The 24,234-nt window shown below is 38.6% G+C and overlaps 1 protein-coding gene across 4 annotated transcripts in view; it reads right to left on the reverse strand.

The window, feature by feature from the left end:
- LOC139821302 (uncharacterized) overlaps positions 1-18,200 on the reverse strand; it is a 64,503-nt gene extending 46,303 nt beyond the window's left edge. For 2 of the 4 annotated variants that reach the window (XM_071792254.1, XM_071792257.1), the window contains exon 1: positions 17,983-18,049. The gene's annotated coding sequence lies outside the window, so the exon portion shown is untranslated. Of the gene's footprint in view, positions 1-17,982 lie in introns of all 4 variants that reach the window. The other 2 variants (XM_071792260.1, XM_071792255.1) reach the window with 2 other exon arrangements.
- Between the last annotated feature and the right edge of the window lie 6,034 nt (positions 18,201-24,234).

Here is a 24,234-nt window from a genome sequence, read left to right on the forward strand (position 1 = left end):
TAACGGATATTTTAAATGGTGTTATATTCCTCAGGTAATGATAGCAACTGAAGATTGCAATTAACAGTTAGGTGAAATACAAGTAAATAAAAATATTTTATTGGTAAGTTCGAAAACGCAATTTATTGCTCACGGAATTTCAATTTGTGGGTTAATAATCACGACTTCAAGTATCAAAGAGTTGCAATAAAGATGGGATTAAGCAACAAAGTTAAGAAATAAAAGTATTTAGTAAGAAAATTATATGCGGGCAAGAGACATAATTAAATCGTGTCTAACCTTTCAAATTGAAAGTCTCTGCGAGTTGTGATCTTTAACATTAAAACCGCGATAAGAGAATTAAACAGAGGGGACCCCCAAAGTGTGCGTCAAAGGATTAATAAGCCCGGGTCAGCGACCGTGGCTGGACGTTTTATCGACGAGCAGCAGCCGCATCACGAGTGCGTTTCGTCTGGCTTAAATCGTTCGTATCTCTACGGACCGCTTGAATCGGGAGTGCAACGATGCGCGGGTTCTGCGCATCGCTGCAATTTCGCGCGAGAGATCAGTGAGTTTCTGGTGCGACTAGCTCGCGCCATAACGAGATAAAGTCATTTCACGGCGATCAAAGCGACGAGAGGAAGATAAACGGAAGGGATTCACGGAACTCCTTCTTTCGTTTATCTCGTTTTCGAATTTATTGGACACCGTCGGTCGGAGTTAAGAGAACTCCCGGCTCCCCGGTAATTAGCACGTTACCGATCAAAGCGCTATATTTAGCCCGCCTTGATTTATGTACGCGGCATAAATACGTCTCTCTCGGGACGCGCCCGCGATTAGAAATTCTTCAATATATTTTGAATCGATATTCTTCTTTACTTAACATTCAGTGAATGCATTCAACATCTTTTTAATGTTGGGCATTAAATTAAATGTTTCGGTAAATAAGGGTTAAAATTTGGTTGAAACATCCTTTGTTGAAGATTTAAATGCATCTATAAAATAAGTCATAAAATAATGCAAAACTTACAGAAAAAGGTTGTATGGTTTGTATGAAGATGATCCATAATGAATACACAAATCATGAGATATATAAAAATCTTCTAATTTCTAGCTCTTTATCCCTTATATCATTATCCCTTATATGAATGCTAAGAATAAAAAAACAATAGAAAATAAAAAGAGGAAAACAGATTTTAAAAAATAAAATAATAAAATTGAACATAATATTATGATTTATTTATGCTGTTTAAAGCTTAACACTAATTTTTACAATTCATGTCAATTCAAATAACATCTCTTTTCGTACATAATAAAAATGCTTCAATTTAAAGTTCGATCGATCGATTGGCAATGTAAGAATCTTGTCCGTTATTTACCGTCGGATAAAAATGTTTCGCGTTCTCGCACGATGCCGCGTTTACCACGATCACCGTAATAACGGGCGGAACGATAATGACAGTGCCACCGTGGAGGTTAACAATTTCCGAGTCCGACGAGTTAGGTTCTGCATACGTATGACGTCGTGGTATTGAAATTTCTCCGACTGACTATTACGCGGTCGTCCACCTTGCACGATCATCGACTTCAAATTGGCAAAGGGTTCCGGTGTTGTGAGAGAAAATGATGACAGAAAATATTTCGTGGAAGAGAACTTACGCGGTAAAAAAAAAATTAAATGGATAATTTAAGAATAGATAATTGTTGTATGCTAGAACTTTCCGCGAACAGTATCGAGAACAGACTTTTAAAAACGTAGTGTTTAGCTACTACTATTATTGCGAAGCAAATGTGTTAGTACCAAGATCTAACGTAAGTTTAGTAAGTGACGTGCTCGGCGCTCTGAGCGCATCCTAACATTGTTAACTGTCTCTGACCCGTTTACATTGGCTTCCGACAAAGTTAGCCAAAGAATCTCGCCTCAGGCCGCGTGTTCTCGGATTTGCTGGCAATGTTGGGTAAGACTTGAATGTTCGGAACTCGTTTAGATTCTCGATAACGGTTAGCCAATGTAGTTCGAATGAAATTAAACTCACTTTAAAAGTAAATAAAATGTTCGTGGCAGAATTAAATACTTCAAATTTTACTTCAACTTTCTGAGATAATTGCTATGATATTATTTGCGAAGAATTACCGCAATGCCTGTTAAAATAACAAAAATAAAGAAATCATTTCGATCATGCTCGCGGAGATAAAAGTGGCGCGATGAAACGAGGCTGATTATTTCAAAGGACTCGCGTCGCAACTCGGTCGACTATTTGGCCAATTGTCAACGACATGATCGATATATGCAACATCATCAAACGGGACGAATCTGTCACACACGCGTTTCGCAAACGTTCAAGTTGCAACGAAGGAGCAGTTTGCATTTTTACAGACTCGGCTATAAAGTTGACTGGCTGCTTTAGGCTGTGGGGAAATGTTCAGAAACATTGATCATTATCTCGCGCAAGATTGATTCGTGAGACAATGAGAATGAGAGAGTTTTGCGCAATGTAAGAATTAAAATAAGAAAGCATCCAAGCAGCGCCGTGTGTATATGTATTCTAATTAGGTTCTTTGACAGAGTCTTTATCTTACAATGTATATATGATTAATTGTATATTATTACGCATGATAATTGTATATTATTAGGTACGCATGATAATATTCTTGTCATGATGTAAGTTTGATGAAACATATATTTAGACCACGATAGCGTATCTGTATGTGTAGTGGTGTTCCTGTGTGTATATAATCGTATACACATGTGACATAACCCAATACGCTAATCTTGCACGCGACGACGTCGTCGCTGACCTTCAATCAGCCGCGGGACCCTCTTTTTCCCACGGCCGACTGCTTCCGTTTAGTGCCGCTGGGTACATGAACACCCTCATATAGTTCTCGATATACAGAGTATAAGTCAAAATATTCTACTTATCAAGAAAGAAAAAACAAAATTCAATATTTCTTTAACTCAAGATATTATTAAACACACCAGTCAAACTTAATGACAGATATTATAGTGACAATATAATGCAACATAATATAATAATAAGTATTATTTATTAATTTTATTATATTGTTAAAAAAAATAACTTTTGACTTTCAAATTACTCCACGTTTGAAACTTGGTGAAATTTAAGACCTTTTTAAGTATGCAGCGATGATATTTACGTAATCCCGCTTGCAAGTTCTCTCAGTGCGCCAGTTTGCAAAGTTTCCGAGGGGCTAGTTCCCGGGAGATGCGTTTCGAGTGACCCGGTGATTCGGAATGCGGATAAAGCGTCGCGACGACGCAAACAGTCTGCCCGCGAGAGCCCCGGAACGGGAGAAGGAGCGTGGGTGTGTCGAGTCAATTGGCGGAATTGGACGGGTTAAGTGCAACGATACGATAATCGAATAAAGTTATCGTTAGAGCTGTAAATGCCACGGAACAGAAACGGGAACACGATTTTTCACGAGCGAAGGCGCGCTTTTCGCTCTGGGGAGCCGTTGAACGGAAATACTTAACTTCTTGTTTCTCTGCTGATTGCGCAAATGCCGCTTTTTAATTTTCTGTTCATAATATATCGATCATTCTTGTAATATTCTTTTCGAATTCTTTACCATAATCTATATATACGCAATACACATAATAGTAAATTTGATAAATAATATTATCGAATGAAACTTTTGTATCTTTTCGCATTCCCAGCCTATCCTTAACTCTTTAGCGATTCTCGGAGACTCCGCGGGCCGCTTCCGGTTTTATCCATTTTAGCCGCGCTAATAGAGACAGTACAGACGCGTGGCTTAGCGAGTAGAATTTCGGTAGTTCTAGGAAGCTAGCCAGAGAGAGTTATTTCGATCCAGCGGCGTACATATGCCGCACTGGGTCAGCGTACCAAGACAATTTTCTGAACGCACAGACTGCGTTGCTACTACCGGCATCCTTGCGTTTTCACGCTAAAAGTTTTAAGCCTGCGTTAAACCCGGTTTTTAAATAAGCTCTTTCTGAATTTTAATTGATTTAAAAGTTTTTTCAACGCTTTTTGCAACTTTAATTGCTCGTAACTTTTGATAAAATTATAATCTTTTAAACAAACCAAACGATCAGATCTCATAATCCATTCTTTCTCTTCAATTTCTAAAGATATTTAAAAAAATTTTTTTAAATTGGTTTAGTACTTCCCAAGAAAAAGTACAGAAAGATTAAAAAAACAAGATTTTACCGGAGAGTACTTTAAAAGTTTTGATGCTACTTGGTGTCGCAATTTCACATTCGCTTGTAATAATTTATCATCTTTTTCTTTTTTTATTTTAGATTAAAACTATACAAGTAGAGAGTGCGCTGCCAAGTAACAAAGTAAACAAAAATTTAAAGAAAATTCTTTTCTCATTTCTTAATCATTCGCTTTTATTTATTTAGATCGTGAATATATGTTCCTTTTCTTAAACACTAATATATCGAAAAATTATTTTAGAAACAATCTACGCTTTCCTAAAAAAATAAAAAATTGATATTTTTGTCATTTCAAGTGCATCCTTTCCTTCGAACAGGTTTTGTAGCCGTAATTGACAGTCTGCATAAAATCATATTTTCTCTGGAAGCGAGAAGATGATCTGAGATGACTGATCATTTTCGTCTGCAGTGAATCGGCGGGAAACGGAGATGGAGGTCGATACCGCAACGCGTCGTCGTTTCTACAATTGCCAGTTTCGTGTGCGAAGAGTGTTATACTGATATAACCTCGACTTTGCAAAGGTCGGCCAATCATTTATTCCGTACATCCGCACTACGTCCGGGCTTACTTTACGTTCCATGCTGTTTAATTTACATTCGCGAAACTCCACATTACTATGTACACGTATACGTTATAGAGCGTGCCAACTATACTCCGAATAGCGTGCGCGAGCAGCAGAGCTGGTCGATGTTTCTAGGGTGAAAATTTCTGACAAATTTCAAACAAGCCGCTGAAAATCAGTGCAATACGAATAATTCCACTAACGTGGAAAAAATTATGGCAACGCGAAAATGAATGGAATTGTACCGCATATAATAGACATTAATTTTTTTATTCGCGTATTTTGTACTTGAGTAAAGTTTTTTTTAAAATTTGTTTGTTCCAAGACTGACAAAAAACAATAAAATAACGGCTAAAAAGAAATAAAATTTTTTAATACGTCTATTTAATTTTTTTAAATACTTTTATTTTAGATAAAACTTAAGACTCAGTTGTGCTTATCTCTGTGACCGCTTATTTTAAAATAAAATAATAAAAAAAACATGAAAAATAAAAAACCACAAATAAAATTTGTCCGACGCATCGTGGCATTGTTTCGTTCGAACGCAAAATTTAATTAACGTGTACAATGGTATAAAATCGATTTTACATTGATCAGATATTCGTAAAGAATAACAAACGTGAGGAATCTCGAATACCTTGTAGACACATAAACCGGAAAGAGAAACTTAGAAAAGGTTAAAGGCAAACATTCGTGCTCCATAAAGTTTAAAGTGACGAGGCATGAAAGTGAGTGCTTTCTGGAGACGACAAGAGTTAGTAGAACAAGTTCGATAATAGTGAATGATTGATATATTATTGAGCGAGCTTTCAATTTAAAATCCAATTCAAAATTCAATTATTTAAACCAATTTCATAAAACATTATAATACAGATTTGACTAATACTTATCAATAAACTAATAAAAGATAAATTAATAATATATATATATATATATATATATATATATATATATATATATAGGTATCGACCACAATCTTTAAAAGTAAAAAAAATGTACTTTCTTGGATCTCGTATTAGTATACTTAAGTCAAACAATGTAATATACTAATAATGAGGATTTGATACATTCCACGTACTCGCGATAAAATGTCGTTGCTTCAATCCTTTCACATTTCGAGCCTTCGGTATGCAATGCCAAAAAAACTCAAATCCTCTCACGAAACAGCTATAACTCGCACGCGCGCAAATATCGTCAGTGAGTTAGGTCAGTTGCCAGAATTAGAACGTGCCAGTGGATGATGGATGATCGCGTTCATGTTGCGTCTACAGAGAGAGAGTTGTATAGAATTCTCAGATATATTTTTTGGTTGACATTTCCTTAGTAGAGAGTTGCTAGTAGAGATTTTCTTTTCTTTACAATATTTGAATATTTTAATTAAATCTTAAAAACTGAACTCTTGAATCAGAATCTCATTCAAGATTCTATATTAACTCCGATCTTACTGACAAGATATCCTAAAAAAAAAATTCGCGCCTTCATATCGGTACTTTTTTTCCAAAAATATATCAGAATTTTGAACAACTTTCATAAATCGTACGCTGTAAAACGTTTTCCCTCTCATTATAGCTTTCCCGCTGGCGAGATGACAACCCGCACGAATTTCCTCCCTCGCTTTCGTTTTCTTCGTCACCTCGCGCAAGCCTCTTCGAATTCCTCGTTGCACTGCTTCTGCACCTGACAGTCATTGCACGATATTTCCATCAGACGCCTCCTCCGCGAGTTCGCTGACAGGCTAGCGTGTCTTTTTTGCGATCCGAAAGCCGATGTCCGACAGAAATATCGTGCGATAAACGCTAAGAGCATGTAAGCCTCGCCATAAGTCTTCGAATCCTCGGTGATCGAAAATAGAGAGGAATGAAAACGAAAAATGCAACGAGACATAGGGAAGGAACCCCGGAAGAGGGTTAAAGTACGCGTTTACGCAAGAGAGAAGAAAGAGAAAAAGTCGATGAGAATAAAACTGGAGATGATTACGTTCCGAGCAACGTTCCGTAATAAAATCTTCGAAAACATATTTTTCCGAGCAAAATCCGTCCTCCTAAATCCGTATCATTAAACCTACCATTAATCTTGCTGTTCTATTCGGGATCTTTTCGACCTATTTTCATTTTTAAAATACAATAATTCTTTACGCGATGCTCCTTACATATGTGATTTATATCCAACTTTTATGTGTGTTGCGTCGTTAATATCTTCAAATATATTATTACTCGTCAAATGTGAAAGAAGTTATTAAAATAGGAGCGTTAAAATATATAAGGTTGTTTATGAGTTCAAAGATGTGCAGTCGAGTTTATAAATTATTTCAAAAATTATAGATTATAGATTTATAAATTCTCTTAATAATCTTAAAAATGTGTTTACAAAAGTTTGTAAATGCACGTGATTTAAACTCGATTAAAAAAATATTCCTGATAAAAAAGCGAGGGAAAGAGAAAGAAGCAGAATGTATTCGCATGGCATACACTACATACAGGATGGGCAGGTCGCGTTGAATTTCAAGCAGTTAACGAAACAACACTCACGCTCCAGGCCCTTCGTTCCCCTTCCGCCCTTCGTCGCCGCCGGGCCCTCTGGCATTGTCGCGGACTCAGTGGCCCGTGAAGCTGCCGATCGAGACTATCAGATCGGGTTTCATTGTCACGCCGTTCCTCAAAACCTATGCCCAACCCTCGCGACAATCAGGTGCGGCACGTATGTACGGCTATCGTGCGCGAACAAAGTTGCCCGGATATTAGCCCAGGAAGGAAACATAAATCCAAATCACCCGCACCTGCGTCGCAAACCACACATTACACAATCACGAGCCCGTTCACAAAAGAAATTCTATCGTTGAAATAAAAGCGATGAAAGAGTTCGTTATGCGATTCGAGAATACGAAATTGTATTGTTTGTCAGGGTGATAATTTCTTAAATATAATACAAAATGTAGATTTCTGAGTAATGTGTAAATTTAATTGAAAAGATATGTAAATTCACTAATAAAAGAAGAGTGTTAAAAGAATTTTAAGTTCTGAATTATTGAGCATCAACTAATATACGAACGCTTTAATTTATATCTATGTGATAATTATGAACTAATAGCATTTTTTCCTAATATCAAAATAAATATATAACTTTACACGTAATAAAAATGTTATAATAATTATTTATTCGTAAGATTATTTACTTGTATCCTATCCCGAAGAAAATTCTTTATCGAAAATGTCAAAAATAATCAAATTTACTTGATTTAACGTTGTGTGTTGTTATTCAGTTCTCCAGTTTACAATCGCAATAACGTTTTACTCTACACTATAATGCTTTCTATCTCTGTTAACCGAGAAGCTGTCCATATGTCCTACATTATGTTCAATAACCATGACATTTTTTCACTTGTATAGCTTTAGCGCGTGTACGTCTCTTATAAGTCTTCTCTGACACCAAATGCACATAACGTTTGTCGGCATTTTTCTTCAGGGACGTGAGAAATAATTGAATTATAGGATTATCGGCCATTAGCGGGTTAAACGTCGACGAGCGAACGTTTAATAAGTCACGATCTCTCTGAACGAAAAGAGCTTAGCGAAATTCTATTCGGAAACAAAGACAATTGTTCGGAGAGAATTCCTTTAAAAACTCGCAATCGATATTCGACGAGCTTCATTCATGGTATTGTTTTCAAATTTGTTCTTCGATAAAGATATCAATGAATTCGGTTATATTCATTCTAAAAGTGAAATTCATGAAAGAGTTAATTTTTAGTTTGTATTTCTTTGTTTCTCGAATATAAAGAACTGTAATTCCAATTTATTCTGCAAATTCAGCGCGCAAATTAACTGCACTATGAACATTTAAAAGTTACAGATATCGAATGACTCAATTTCAACGATCAAAGTGTTTGCAATAATCGTAGCTAGTCGAGCGAACCTAAGTCGACAGGTCTTTCTCTCTCATGACTGCATCCTCGACTAACGTCTTTCTCGCAGCTACGTTCCCTACGCGGAAGCTGCTGAGAGAATGGTGTGGTGACAGGACACCACCGGGAAACAATCGTGGATCCGGGATGATGGGGGCCAGTCGGCTCTCCTTTGCTCACGCGCACGCGGCATTCGTGCGAGAAATCGATATCGCGTCTGCGCGTCTGTACAACCCCAAGGCCGTCTACAGGTTGACATCGAGAGAGAACCATCGTCACCCCCTTGTGCAATCTTCAGGTTCTCTCTTGAGGCTTCAGAAACGAGAAATCTCTGTATTTTCTAATGTTTCATACATAACTGTCGGCTATTGTCAAAATTTACTTGATAAGAGCATTAAAAAATTTATAAATTTACAGAACAGATTATTCCTAGGGGAATCGTACCCTTATTTCAACACCGCCATTGTCGAGCGGTAAGAAAGCGATTGACTTGCGACGCGACGTTAAATTTCATTGTCACTTATTAAGAATTCCTCGAATAAAATTATTTCCAAACGATATCACAGTATTCAGTTTACAGTTTTTCTGCAACCCTCTGCAAACAATCAATTAAATCTATCTATCAATATAAGATTTCGAAATTATTAATACAATAAAAGTTAAAATTTGCAAACGTATCATGCATGACTTATAAGCTAGCAGAAAGAATATTATTATTTAATCTAAAACTACAGCTGGAAAAAATTGTCCTGTACTTGCTGACTGTATATTATTTTTAGCCAATATCTAACCATCTTGACTTATATTCAGCAAGAAAAATATAAAGTATTGAATTTTCTGCAAAGTTACGTAAGGATTGCTGTGTATTTTCGATCCATCCAATCAAAAAATCGTTCCAATTTTTAAGTAAAGATTTTCAAGTTTTAATTGCTAAATAAAGGGGGGTTCTATACATTCTCGAATTAATATTGCTTAATTCGTTTATGCACAAGATAAAATTAATTATTCTACTTCCAACATATCATCAGTATTATATAAAATTCGTATATAAAAAACAAATTGAAATTATGTAGGAGATTGAAAATGATTTTATTCTCGAAGTTCTAAGTAATAATTCGAGAGTACACGCCCGCCGGGAAAAGCTCGCTTTTCCACCGTGATTCCTCAGGACGTTGTCTAGACGACGTCCTGGAAGCCCACCAAACTGCAACCGGGTCGACCCATATACCGGGTGACCCGAATAACCCGGGCCGACTACGTCGTTGGTCGGCAGCGAAACATCTGGCGTTTCGGTGGCATAACACACGATCGCGTTTTCGGAGAAGTAATTTTTTCGGAAATCAGGAACGAGATCTCATTTCGACGATACGATTTTTATTCAACAGCTGGTAATTGCCCAGAGGCAATTTCTGAGAATTCCGGAGGGATCACGAAAGAAATGGATTCGACGGAATATGATTGTATCAAATGCCGCATAGTCTCTTATTAGTCCGCTCATATCGGGTTAAAATAACTTGATTATTTGCCGCATTTGGCACTGTTCCTGCCTCGGTTCTTGCGTTAAGGGGGAAGAAAAAGTGTAATCATATCTAATGCGCGGCGTACAGTTGCGCAATGCGCTGGCGCAATTTAGAGACGCGATTCCGAGCGTAAGTTATAACGATCCTCGGGTTTCCTTACGAGCTTTACGTCGTTAATTTCCGTGTAACTCGAACGCGGCGTGCCAGAGCGAATTATTTTATGGCCGACCGGCGTGCGGGGACTATCACGTGAAATCGAAGGATTATTGTCGGCCGAAGTAAATATTATTGCGGGCGCCAAATGCAAAAATATTTGCGTAACGAAAGCTACTATTTAGGATCAGTAAGATAAACGTTACTCCGCAACATCTTAGCATAAAAATGCGATGTTACTCCGTTCTCTCCGCCTCTTCTTCGTCATCCTTTCTCTTTCTCCTTTCTGTGTTCGTAAAACTATACGTATCGCTTATACGTCTTTTCTGTTATTCTTTCACGTTTTTATTTTCAATTGCATTGTTCGCAGAATATCTTATTGTATGCAGCTATTATTGCAGTTCGTCAAGTGGCACTTCGTGCACTTCGCTTCTCATCGGCAGAATAACGCGTCTGTGGGGTGAACCCGACTGAGCTTGAAATCAATAATTTAAGCGGATGTTAAGAAAGAATTAAGAAGCCGTAGGTTTCCATCAATTTCAAAATAGATTCCGTGTCGCAGTCGTGTGCACAATGCGCGTAGGATATAGTACAAACATTGAATAATAGATGGATTTCCGTTCGTCTTGCCAGCTTTTCATGTAAAAGTTAATCATATTTCTTTATAACAAAGCACGAGTGACTTTATAACATGATAATACTTTTGTTTGCGTATTATTTACTCGTGTAAAAGATATTTTATTGATATTGCGTAAAGAACATTTTGTATCCATTATATACTATTAAGTATGGTTTATGTGATTAAAAAAATACCATGTTGCAAATATAATAAAATTCACTGAAATTGTGATGTTTAAAATCGAACATCCTTTCCTCTAAACAATTTAATTATTTCTTAAATAAGCAGATACGCGATGAGAAGGCACGAGGCAAAACTGTTAGTCAGTCTGTTAAAATAATCTCATCAAATCGAAATGGTCTGGCCGAGAAAGCCATTTACCGCTTCCGAGAAATGTCATGCGGTTGCGAGAGAAAACCCCGCGCGTGAAAATGTCAATAGAGTGCTAAGAATATTTTAATTCCGAGTATCTTTCACGATTCCGTATTATAAGGTTCCGCTTGGATAACCGGTTAACATTTTCGCTACGCGAATTAACCTCCGACGCACTTATCCGTTCGCTTTAATTCCGCAAATGACCGCGTGTAATTGCCAAGGCGTAGTTAATTAATTTTTAATTAAAGATTCGCCCGGACGCCGGTTTTTCGATTAATGTTAATGAAGCATCTCCGAGTTATTTTTTTCGGCTATTCTATATTTCATGTTTCATTTCGTTCGGGGCAAAAAGCAAGCGATTACCGTTTACTCGCAACATAAAAAGTACATTCGTACATTCGATTCGATGACTCATGATTCAATTTCAACGCTCTGTTACTTCGCGTTAGAAAAAAAATTCTCGCGTGGTTCGCCGACTAAATTAGCTGGATATTGGCGAGATATCGGTAGGAATGCGATAAACAGAATGGAAGGTACAAGTAAGCGAGAGACAGAAAGAAAAAGAGGAAAGTACGAAACGAAACAGAGAACGATTGCCAGACGTCGCGGCGTCGGCGATATAGTAATGGCTTTCTAGATATAGGCACCACGGGAGATGGGCCGCTTACACCCCTCCTGCATGCGTTCAGGAGAGAAAAAAGCCGAAATAAAAAAAAGACTTCATTAATTATTGAATTTAATTATATATAATTTCACTAATTAACGTTTTATGAAATAATCCGCGATTAATCAAAGTAAAATGTATATATTTTTTCCAATTAATAATTTTTTTAATCAGTAGATATTAATTATAGTAATATAATTAATTTAAATCAAATTTTGTAACAGGCCATCAACAATAAAATGAAGAAACATTCAATGAACAGTATTTAACACGTGTCAATTAAATGAGCGTTGTGATAATTAAAGCGATAAATTCTTCAAAGATTAATAAACTACCTTGATGAGATACTAAATTAATCGCATTAAAACGTACTTACTTTGTTCTTTCGAGCTTCTGTCTCGCGGAAGTATCGGTACACCGTCGCTACACCGGGTAGGAAGAAGGAAGAGGCTAAACTGCCTCGCATTGACGTACGCATCCCTGGAGTCCCCGAAGGAGGGTTAGACTGCGCTCGGAATGCTGAGGGTCGTTACGGGGGAAACGAAACGAGGGGAGAATCCGTCGGAGAACGCGGAACGTGGAAATTGGACGTGCGCGCGTTTGCGTCAACCTTCCATTATACCGATTCGCGATCGCGCGGTCGCCAATGGCCGAGAGGTACGCCAAATGACTGGACACGTCTGTCACCATCTGCTCGCTCGCAAAATAGGCAGGGGAGGGTGAGGAATGATTCATGCCCCGACCGTAATTCGGGGCCGTTCGTATCGAGTCGCGATTAGGAGGCACGCGTCATTTAAAATTAACAAGTCGTAAATTTATTAAGTGTCTCAGAAGAATTAATGGACGGAGAAAGCTGTCAATGGAGTAAACGAACTAAATTCTCATTAATAATTTAATTAGATTTCAGATGTGTATCGTGTACTTCTCCTATATACTCCGCACAACTTCCTAATTTTCAACATTAATCATTCTATAAGTAAAAAATTAGGTCGAATAGAAATTCTGTTACGGTAATTCTGCCTGCCGCAGATAACGGCAGATTACCTTTCATCGAATCATAAATCAGGTATGCAAGTAACTGTGCTTTAAATTGCCGCGTTATTATTGCTATTGTTCTCGGCTTGCACTTCGCGCGCGGGCTGTAATCAGAACGATTGGGATCGCGGAGCAACAGCGTGATATCGCAGAAACGATTGCCGATAGTACGATAAGTGGCGGTAAAAAGGCATTAATTCATCGCGATTGCCATTGTTGCTCGACATCGTACAAAAGGAACTTCCGAGAGGACCTAGGTCCCGCTTACGAGACGATGCGAGAGGCAATCCCAGAGAGAGTGTCAGGGCCGCATCGAAGGAAATCTCGATGGCCCTGGTAGTCTCTTTGCGGTTTTCTTTTTTTCGCCAAACAAAGCCATATATATATACATTTGAGTATGCAACATGAGTCACTTAGCTTTGGAGCATGAAATAAATTTTACAATTTTATTGCAGATAAAACATATTAAAATATGGCTTCAGAGAGCCTATATTAATAATATTTTATTCGTGTTATTCAAGACTATATAATAAATATTTAATGATATTTTTGAAGAATTATTTTAAATAATAAAAGTAGCCATGATTCACGTTGTATGCATGTCCAACTTCAAAATTGCTAGTAATAGGGCGTCCATCATCTAATCTAGCCTTCAATTGATGAAATTAATAACGGGCTATAATATTATGCAGTATATCTTTCTTTAAACCTTTCAAAACAGAAGAATATTAAATATAATTAAAATAAAAAAAAAATTATCGCTTAAAAGTTGGTATATTAATAGGATTTTAGAAACAGCTGCGGACTAAAATATTGCCGGAATGTAAATTACGCTTGAAAAATTAGATGACAAACTCTAATTTTTCACTCTTAACGTCACGCGGAATTCATTTCGCAACGCAAAATTTAATTCGAGATTTAGTCGCTGAGATCGTCGAAAGTCGGAAAGCTGCAATCAAATTATGGCCCTTCGCCAAATTCCTTTTCGACTTAATCCGCTCCTGACTCGAGTAGTATATTCCCAGCAACGAGCGCTTTGTTCCGCGTTCCCCTATTCGCAAACGCGGCACAGTTGCGGTAGCAGCCTAAGCAGCCCCATAATGCTGTTCGCGTGATGAGCACGCGACATGTGCGACTCGTTACATGCTTGATTGCCTTATCTCTCGTTGCATACGTGGCACACGCGTGTGTCCGTCAAACGCGAAAAACAGTCTGCGATAAGTTTCTTTCGCGAGATGCGATCTTGGCGGAGATAACTCTCTCGGTCTCTTTTTTTTTCTATTTTCATCTCCCTCTCCTGATAAGAACTTAAAATAAATTTCACTTTGCCAGAAATAAGTTTTATCGATTAAATATAGTAATTAGAGAGCCACTAATGTAAAAAAAGGCACAAAGAAATAGTATGGCGAATGGTTAATTTAATGATCTAGGATAACAATAACTATCCTCATTGAATTTTTAAATAAAACGATGATCTTATCAAAGAAATTAACTGGCTTTCTTAATGGCAGCTAAAGTTGTTATACGAATTAACTTTGATAAACTTGTATCTAAAAAAGATACTGATTGAAATCTATTAAATAATCTTTAAATCAACACAAAAGTGTTGTTGATTTTTTGATACACGTATCGCGTGATGTTCTTTGTATATTTATGTCGAGTTAAGAATATGTATCCATTTATGAAGCCTTCTCGAGACGTTGCCTAATTGCCCCGGAATTCCAACGAGCGCGTCTAGGTGAAACCGATTGCAAAAATGTCAGAGAAAAGAGAAAAACGGTAAGGCGCGAGATAAATTATTTCCCTCGGGATTATATCGAAGAAATGCGATATCGGGAAATCTCGTTTTATGCAACGACCGATATAACGTTCGGCACCTGCGAAATAAATTCGACGGTAAACAGAGTTGTAACTCGAAATACGACGTTTCTTCAGTACTGTCTGTCAAAGACCTTCGACTCGCCGACGTAAATCGAGTGATTTCGCAACGGTCCTTTCGGAGAAAGTCTGAATTGAGTATAGAACGAACGTGTAATTGCGACAGGCGATATACTCTCGCCGCATGGAAATCAATACAAAATATGTCAAAGAATCTTTAGTTCGAACAAAACTGGGACACTTTGTACAATATTCAGGCGTAATATGGAACGCGTGCGTTACGTCTTGCAACGTCAAACCCATCGACTGCATACGACAAGAAAAATTACGCGACTGCTCTATTTGTTCGATACAGCAGGCGGTATTATAAATTGCTCTTCGTTTTACTCTCGCGTAGACCGATTATTCGTATTCATTTCTCGGTTTAGTTCCTGAACCCGACTTACGTAACATTGCGTGCGAGATTTCGTTCAAACAGACCGTAGTGTCGCATTACGTCGGTCTGCGAGACGTAGTTGCACGTTATGCGATTTGTCATTTAATTAGTTTCGCAAAAACGCACGATTAGCCATTAATTCTACATTGTTTCTACGTTTCTTATTAACAAGAAAAATTCAGAAATAAAAGCGATAATGCAGCACCGGAAATGATATACTTTGTGAGAAATGTCTGAAACGGATAAAAATACTTTAGAGACCTATTCTGCAAACGTTAACGATATCGTTATGTGCTTTGCACAGCTTTTCTACAGCATATTATATCTATAGCACGTAATGATGTCGTTAACGTTTACAGAATAAGCCTCTTAATCATATACAACAATTCGTTTACTTATATTTATTGCATTAGCGCAATAATATTTAATATGCAAGCAACTTTATAAAGGTACGCTTTTAACGAATCACTTCCGGTGCCCGTGTTCTCGAACGAGTTAAGGGTCAACCGCGTTACGTAAGTCGCCGAGGAAAAAAAAATCGCAAGCACATGACAGACGTAATTTGTCGATTGTTTCCGCAACAATGTGTAATTGTGGTAAAAACGTCAACTGCTCGTCGCTGCAATACACCGTTACGTCGCCTGGCATGGTGATTTCACCATCTAATGGTATTGTTCGGGGAAACACTGTGAAAGCGGAGACTTTTTGCGTCATTAGCATTTGATGCGACGACGGTGAGAGATCGGGTCGACAAAAATTTTAACGCACTAGAAAGTGGTCTAACATTACTGCGACGTGTGGGAACACGTTACGTGACGAACGTTAAACGTTAAAGAGCCAGCTTAGTCACTCGCTGCTCTCTCATAATTTAGCAATCCAACGAAATTTATCAGCCTTAATAGATTATAGAAGAATTGACGGAAGACGATTCGACAATACTCTGACCTGGAATCTTTTACCTTTATAAAAAGAAATTTAATCGAACCGAAATTTAATACGTACACTTTTTCTGCAATTCAACGTTTACTGCGTGCAGTTAAAATGCTATAACACAGAAATTACGAGTGCTCCGTATGTGCGACTTGACCTTGCAACTTCGCACCCTCCCCCGTCGCGTTTCAACATCGTAAAAAGAGCGGCCACCTGTGCATCCCTTCCCACATTCCGAGCGTTCTAAACAAAGTGAGGGTTACGTTTGAAAGGTTCTTATATGCGACACGCGACGCAAATTAATGAGGGAAAGGAAGAAACGTTTCATAACACGACGCTATTGTCATTTAGGCTACTGTTTCTTCAATAGCAATCTCATCAATATTCTTTGCGCGGCGGAAGCTCCGTGTTCCTGCATTTTCTGATTGTATTTTCGCATTATTAGCAATAATACTATACTTGCGATGATATATTTGCAAATTCGCTGTTTATCGTTAATAAAGATAATAAACAACGCACACTTTTATTTTAAATAGATCTAATAGAAAGAATAAGAGAGGAGAATTAATTAATCTAAATAACAATTTCTATTTGATATAAATATAGACATATAAATAAACGATTTTATTCTGCCGCAATAGAAACATCTTAAATCAAATATTTAAAGCTGAAACTAATAAAAATTTCTGAAATCGTAATGAAACTTTGCTCCGGAGATCAAATAAGTTTGTCTTAGACTTTTTAAGACACCGTGTATTAATAATGTATCAATCAGCGTATATTTGTTTTCTATTGCGAGGTTATTGATTTTCCCAATCGTACTGACGTAAGCAGACGACGACTGCACTTTTTGCAATCGACAATTCTATAATATTTTCAAGTGAAAGGAAAGCGCGACGGTTGCATCCTAGTGAAATAAATTACAAGGAAGGACTCCTTGTCAGAAGCGCCCTAATCAAGCCCAGTAGTTAAGGCAGCCCTGAGCTCGGGCTGTACCGAAAAAGTGGAGCAGAACGTCGACTCGCTCGAGCCAGGTGCATCCAGGAATATCAACTATGCTGAATTTTTAATATATACGATAATAAATAATGACATTTGCCGCTTCTTCAGGGGGATTTAAATATTTTTCAGTATCCTTCAATTATTTCCTCATGCATCAAATAAAATTCACTCAACGCTCGTTACCGAACGTCGTATGTACATCAAAGACTGTAAGCAAACCAGCGTATAATTTAGTTTTCCGACATCCTGAGATATTTAAGCGTTTATTCGAGTCGTTGTGGGAAAGGGATTCACAAAAACTGTGCATCGAGCAATCCAAAATCAAATAAATTATTTTGGAAATATATATAATTCTCACTGTCTCAATTCTCGATGTCTCTGTACATGAGCGAATTCGCGACGCAATATTCGATAATATTGGAGAACGCCGCTTTTGCCATCGCCCGATCGATTGCATACTCTTTGCTTCCTATCAGCATTCTATTGACATTATCGTTGACGCGCATCTACAAAGGGAGCCCTAAAACATTCTAGATTGATTGCCGCTATGGATGAGGCCAAAATCCATTCCGGACGATGGTATTCGAAGATACCCCGAAACGCTGACCGATTTCGGGGCGCCAGACACCTGTCTGCCGACGCGGCGATCTCGATCAAAAATATACCGAAAGAAACGCAAGATAGAGCGACAGGGCGAGGAAAGTGAAAACTGGCACGTACCTGCGTCCGAAACGACGATGATGTCGGCGCCGCGGAACAGCTGATCGACTCGCTCGGTGGGTGTCGGCCTCGCCTAACCTCTCCTCCCGGCGCCCTGCTGCTGCAGCTGCACTTTCTCACGCATCCGACGCACTCGCGGGGACCGACGCGACGGGGGTTGAGCCTTCGACGACACGATTCCGGGGCACGCACCGAGATCGTTCCAACCGCGATCGTTTTTCACTCGCGACGTCTTCTCGCCTCCGCGACTCGATTCCGGGACTCTGCGAATTCCCGGCCTCCCGGGGCGACGGGAACGCGTATGTTACTCCAGGTTACTCCAATCCGGGATTCCCGACGGCCGGGAAGGATACCGGAGCACTCCACTCGTCGCGTCGCATTTGTAATGTGATGAAAGCCGGAGTGATCACTTCGATGAGACGAATATTCGCACGGTATCTCTGGGTGTCTTCGGCGCGCGGTGGTGCGAATATCCGCGGCCAACTTCCGAGCGCAGGAAGGTACCGCGACGTCGTCGTCGGTTTGATTAACAACGACACGCGTACCCGCGCGGCGGCGGCGTCGCGACGCTGTGCTCGTTGCGGGAATACGTCGCTTCGGTAACGGTTATTGCTACTTGTCGGCGAGTCGCGTGCCCGCGACGCAACGTCGCACCCGGCAGGTCCATTTTAACGACCGCACTCGCACTCGCGGCGTCGCGTCCTGCGTCGTGACGCGCAAATCACACTCTCGATTCAAACGAATTAACCGAACACGCTGACTCACGCGACGTACCTCGCGCCAGGTGACCAGCGCAGATCCCGGGGAAGATGGAACGCGGAATCCTCGGCGCAGGGATGTCGGCCGCGCGGCATCCTCGCCGCGATCGGGGGGTTCATGTTCCTCCTCGCTGTTCCTGCCCGCCGTATATTCACTGCTCTGAAGTCGGCCGAGACGCGCGCGCGACGCGTCGCTCGACGCTACGCGCGACGATCGCGATGCGCTCGCGACCGAGGGGGAAATATCCCCGCAGCCCCGTCGATTAATCCGCACAGTGCACAGCGGAGTAAGCTGGCCCCGCTCTATTTACCGTTCGCGCGAGAAGAAAGCGGGGGCGGCTGCCCGAAGCGGGCCGCTCGGACGAGCCGGACCGAGCGAGCACGAAGACGGGCGGACGGACGGACGAACGGCTGTGTGCGCGCGCCCGCTCCCGCGTATACTCGACGTGATCACGCGCGCGGTAAAGACGAGACTGAAGGTGCCGTTCGGCGCGGCGCGGAGCACGTAGACGACGCGCGCATGCGCGCGCCCGTCGTCCCGCGCCCCACTTCACGCCGCGGCCCGCGGCACCGCGCACCGAGAGCTATTCGCTGTCTGTGTGTCTGCAGGAATCTTTTTTTCCTTGCTTGTAAATAATCTATATTTCTTAATTCTTAATTGACGACGTGGAAGAAATCGACACATTGTTGACGGGATTTTTTTCAAAATTTCTACTGGTTTTTTATATCCATTTTAGATTAATTTTTTTGATTGCAATGCCGATTATACCTTTATTGATTACCTAAATTATTACTTCGCGAAATATATAAAAATCGAAGAAAACATGACTACATTGATGAATAAAAGGAAAATTTCGGAAATAAATATTTATCGAATCTTTTCATTTAACAAGTTTTGCGAAATAACGTATTTCGTCGATTTTATGTAATGTTCACAGTATATCGTGATTGTTTTACATAACGCTATCAATATCGGTGCAATCTGTGGACGGAAATAATTTACAAATAAAAAGTATAAGAAATTATTTATGATAAAATCTAATTTAATTTTAATCAATAATCTCGTAATTATAAAATACTGATATATATATTATTTATATTTTTATTCAATATTTACAAAATTTATATCTTATAAATATAATTTATAACTTATAATTTATAAATTTATATAAATTTAATTTATATTTAATTTCTAAAAACATGTTATAAATTACCCAATTATATATATTTTTTAGGGCTGGTTGTTCCAGCCTGTTGGTAAACTATCTAATAGTTAAATCATATATACGTCTTTGTTTATCGTTTACATTGGACAAAGATAGACAAATGATTTAACTATCAGGTAACTTACCAATAGGTTGGAACAACCGGCCCTTTTAATAATTAAAAAATATTATCTTTTTGAAGAGAAATTTAATTTTATTAAATTAAGATGTTGAATTTTGCCTGAATTTTAACATCCTAGTATCTCTAGCATTCTTGGAATCCTACTATTATTTCTACCTGTTCTAGTTTCCGTAATCTTATCCCTAACAACCCGATGAGTATTCCTAGTAGTCCTAAAAGCAGGACCCTATTATTTGATACAAATTCCGTGTTTCTGTTTTAAAAATTTTATTAATTTGTATATATGCAAGTTCCCCTGTATCATTAAGTGATTATAATCGTTTATCGTAATTATATAACCACGACCTATTTGCTGGTTGAATTACCGCGATTTTTATTTCGCGACGAGCTCTATACTTGATAATTACATTCAGCGGGATAATTACAACCCGCGATCATCCGAGATTTGAAGGAATGTATATTCTCTATAATCTGAAAATGTATCTGCGATTTAATTTTGTTCGTGTTTTTCCGTTTCCATCTTTAATTACATGCTATCGTAATGTGTATAAATACATGGTACTTTACATGATTTATATACAATTTTACTTTTAATATTTTTTTCCTCTCTAATTTTATAAATATACTGTTTTTATTGCACATAAAGAAATATAATAAATATACCTTATTCCCACTTTTATCGTTCGTGATTATAAACATTATGAGGAAAATAAGATTTCTTTTTCTATAATTCTTTAAATCGTTCAACTGAACGAAAAAAACCAGAATAGAGAGAGATTTAATAACAGGCAATGTATAAATAATAATTATTCACTTCAAGATGATTCTGTCGTTGCCCAATCCCACGTTTTCTCGCTCTTTTCAAGTTCCTCGGTTGAAGTCGTAACACTCGTAAAAATTCATTAATTACGATCACGCGCGAATTAGTTATCAAACACGTGATCAAAGAATACAGTTAATTAGGATCGTGCGATACTTTACGCGGCACTCCCAAAAATATTAATCGTACACGACACGCAATTCCATGCGATACAGGAAACATAAAAAGGTACGTACGATCAACCACTTTCCGTTTTGATAAATAGCCATTTTGTCTTGATAGGTTGTTTTATTAATTTTTAAGGTAATCTTGCATGTTAATGTCGTTAATATTTATCAGTTTTTCGTAAAAGGTGATCGTGTTTGGAGGAACGAAAGAAAAAACGCAGACCGGAGCCGCTACCTCGCGCGAATATTTATATCTTGTAAACAATGACACGCTCGCATCGCAAAGAACCGGTTTATCTCGTTGCGAAATCTTTAATACGTCGTAAAATTAGTTTACACCAAATATTCTACTCAGATTTTCGACTCAGTTATCGATGTGAATGGATCAATATGTCACGGTCTTTCATTATCTCCTCTCAATTTAGCTGTCCGCTTATTATTTCACGCTCTACACATGAATTGCTTTCCGTTATCTGCATTGTTCGATTCAACGTGCTTCGTGTGTCATCTTCTCGATCTCAATTGATAACAATTGATCACATATCAACGAAAAGTTCAAAGCGCGTCACGCATAGCCATCAATAAATATTTCTGAATTAACATGTGTGTATGTATATATAGACATCCTATATGTATACAAAACATAAAAATTAGAATCGTTGATGGAAAATAAACTGACATATATATATATATATATTATCATTTTTTTCTTATTTCGACAAAAGTTAACATAAATTCCAAAAGCGGCTTAATAATTTCTATAATTTAAAACAAGAAATTTTAAATCTGTTATTTTTACGAGGTTGGTTCTAGTGTGTTAAAACTTTCTTAACCCTTCGCAGAACATGTGTAATTTTGCTGCTTCCGTCGAACATGTGGGTCTTTTAAGCCAATTAAGATTTTCAAGCTGTAATAGTGCCATAAAAAATCTGAAAAAATTCAAGTATACTTTCGAAGGCTTTAAGAATCTATTTATACCGTTATATACTCCTGATTCTTGTTTGGGTTTTTTTTTTATGAGTCCGTGAAGTCTCCGAAAAATTCGAAACTGAAATATCGACCAGGTCTTTAAAGCCCCACTTGTTCTGCGAAGGTTTAAACAAAAATCGCGATCTCCGACTCGTAATACGCACGTACCGATTTGTCGTTCGTTATATTATCTTTACGATTCAAACGATATTTTCACGTTTTCACGTTTGCAGTTGTTTTGATACTTCCTTTCGATTTATTGTGCATAAATATTGTATAATTTCTCTTTTTCTCAAAGATTAAAGTTTTTCCATTCTGGGGAGATGTCGTTTATCATAAATTTCTTTCACCAGATAAGACAATGAACAAAGAGTATCATGCAATGCAGTGATGCAATATCTTCATGAGAAAGGCCTGATTAGCAGGAAAAACGATGGGTGCTCCATCACGATAATGCGCCCGCATGCATACCATTGCTAATCCGAGACTTTTTAGCTAAACGGATTACGATCGTTCCCGCGTATTCCCTCATCTTGCACCGGTAGACTTTGTCTTTTAAAATAAAATCGAAGGTTGAAAAACGGTCGCTTATTGCAGTCAATCTGTTATTATATTCTATTATATTTTTGCTGGCGTTCTATCGACATAATTTGCAGAAGACGCTTTCAAAATTTCTCGATCTGATTACAAAGGAAGCGTTCCAGAAATAATTCCGGTACTCTGATTCTGTAATTCTTAACGATCGACAGTGTCGTTACCGTTTTATTATGTTGTCGGTGCGCAGGTATACTATATGGTAAAAAAGCTGCGTAACGATAATATAACAATACTGTCGTTGGAATTACAGAATAGGGCTACAGAGCCTACACGCGGTAGCGAACGTGGAAAAACGTACTAAGCGATGATGCATAAAGTCAAGATGAGCCGGAAAACTTTTTATTCGAAAAGTTCGGGAATTGTTTGGGCAGACCTCAGATTCTGAAAACCTCAACGTATCATAGATCATGAATAGTTCAGTACTGCTGGAACACCTAGATCACGTGAAACTGGCAACGTATAATACGAGATAGTGGGTCTGTTTTTCTATTGCTGAACTGACTATTGCTGCAGTAGTTCAGAGATTATCTTTTTTACTCCACATTGGAAGGGAAAAGATAAACTCCGAACTAGTGCAGCCAGTTCAGCGCGCAATAGAAAACAGATCCATTTTCTCGAGTGAGAGAGCGACAATAACACAACAGCTGGCACGTTCGAACGCTCGGCCGTTGTTTTTTTTACGCGTAGGGTTCCGCGTCGCGCGCCGGGCCACGTAAACAAGGTCGTCGCGCAGTTATCGTTATCATTCGCGCGTCGAGCGTTGAATGAACAGGTAGTGTGGCACGGGCCGCTCCTATCATTTCGTTATTATTCTTCGAAATGCGATCGTTCTCGAGCGAAAAATTATTTTCGACCCGTGCGATGGCTTTTGTTATTAATGAGCTCGTTCGGAACGACGTCTGTTTATCCGTCGCGTGGTTTATTCGAATTATTCGTTATTATTGCAAATCGAAATGACAGGGAATTAGAGTTTCAAAGTATTGTATCGTGTACAGGTGGCAATTCTTTTCTTTATATCAAAATAACGCTGATGTTAGTGCTGGTCTACAACCTTAATTGCTTTAGAGGATATTTAAGCTCCAAGCCGTAAGAAATTGACCAATCACAGTCGAGTATTTTCCTCATATTCCACTGTGATTGATCAATTTCTTTCGGCTTAGAGCTTAAATACTCTTTAAAGCACGGTTGTAGACCAGCACTAAGGAAAAGCCGCCTTTGGATAAAAAAAAGATGTATTTTTGAGAAAACAGTGGTTCGGAATCGTCAAGCGTTTAATCATAAAGATTATTTCACGCTCGCGCTCTTATTTACAATCCGATCGTAATCGGCAGTTTTCTCGCATGCACGTGAATTGGCGCCGATAGTGCCAACATACTATAGCTTGCTTCTACTTGAAATTATTCAGTATGGCTGTACATACAGTACGACGTACATACATACGCCGTCTTACGCGTACGCGACGCGTCTCGATCCGCGCGGGATCATTCACCGTGTCTGGGTAAGATATCACCGATAAAATATATCCTGCGCCTTTCACGGCGCAGAATTTGAGGAAACCTCGAAGTAATTCGACTCTGAACAAGCTTGTAAAAAA

Source organism: Temnothorax longispinosus, chromosome 11 (assembly GCF_030848805.1).
Source record: "Temnothorax longispinosus isolate EJ_2023e chromosome 11, Tlon_JGU_v1, whole genome shotgun sequence".
Classification (NCBI taxonomy): Eukaryota; Metazoa; Arthropoda; class Insecta; order Hymenoptera; family Formicidae; genus Temnothorax; species Temnothorax longispinosus.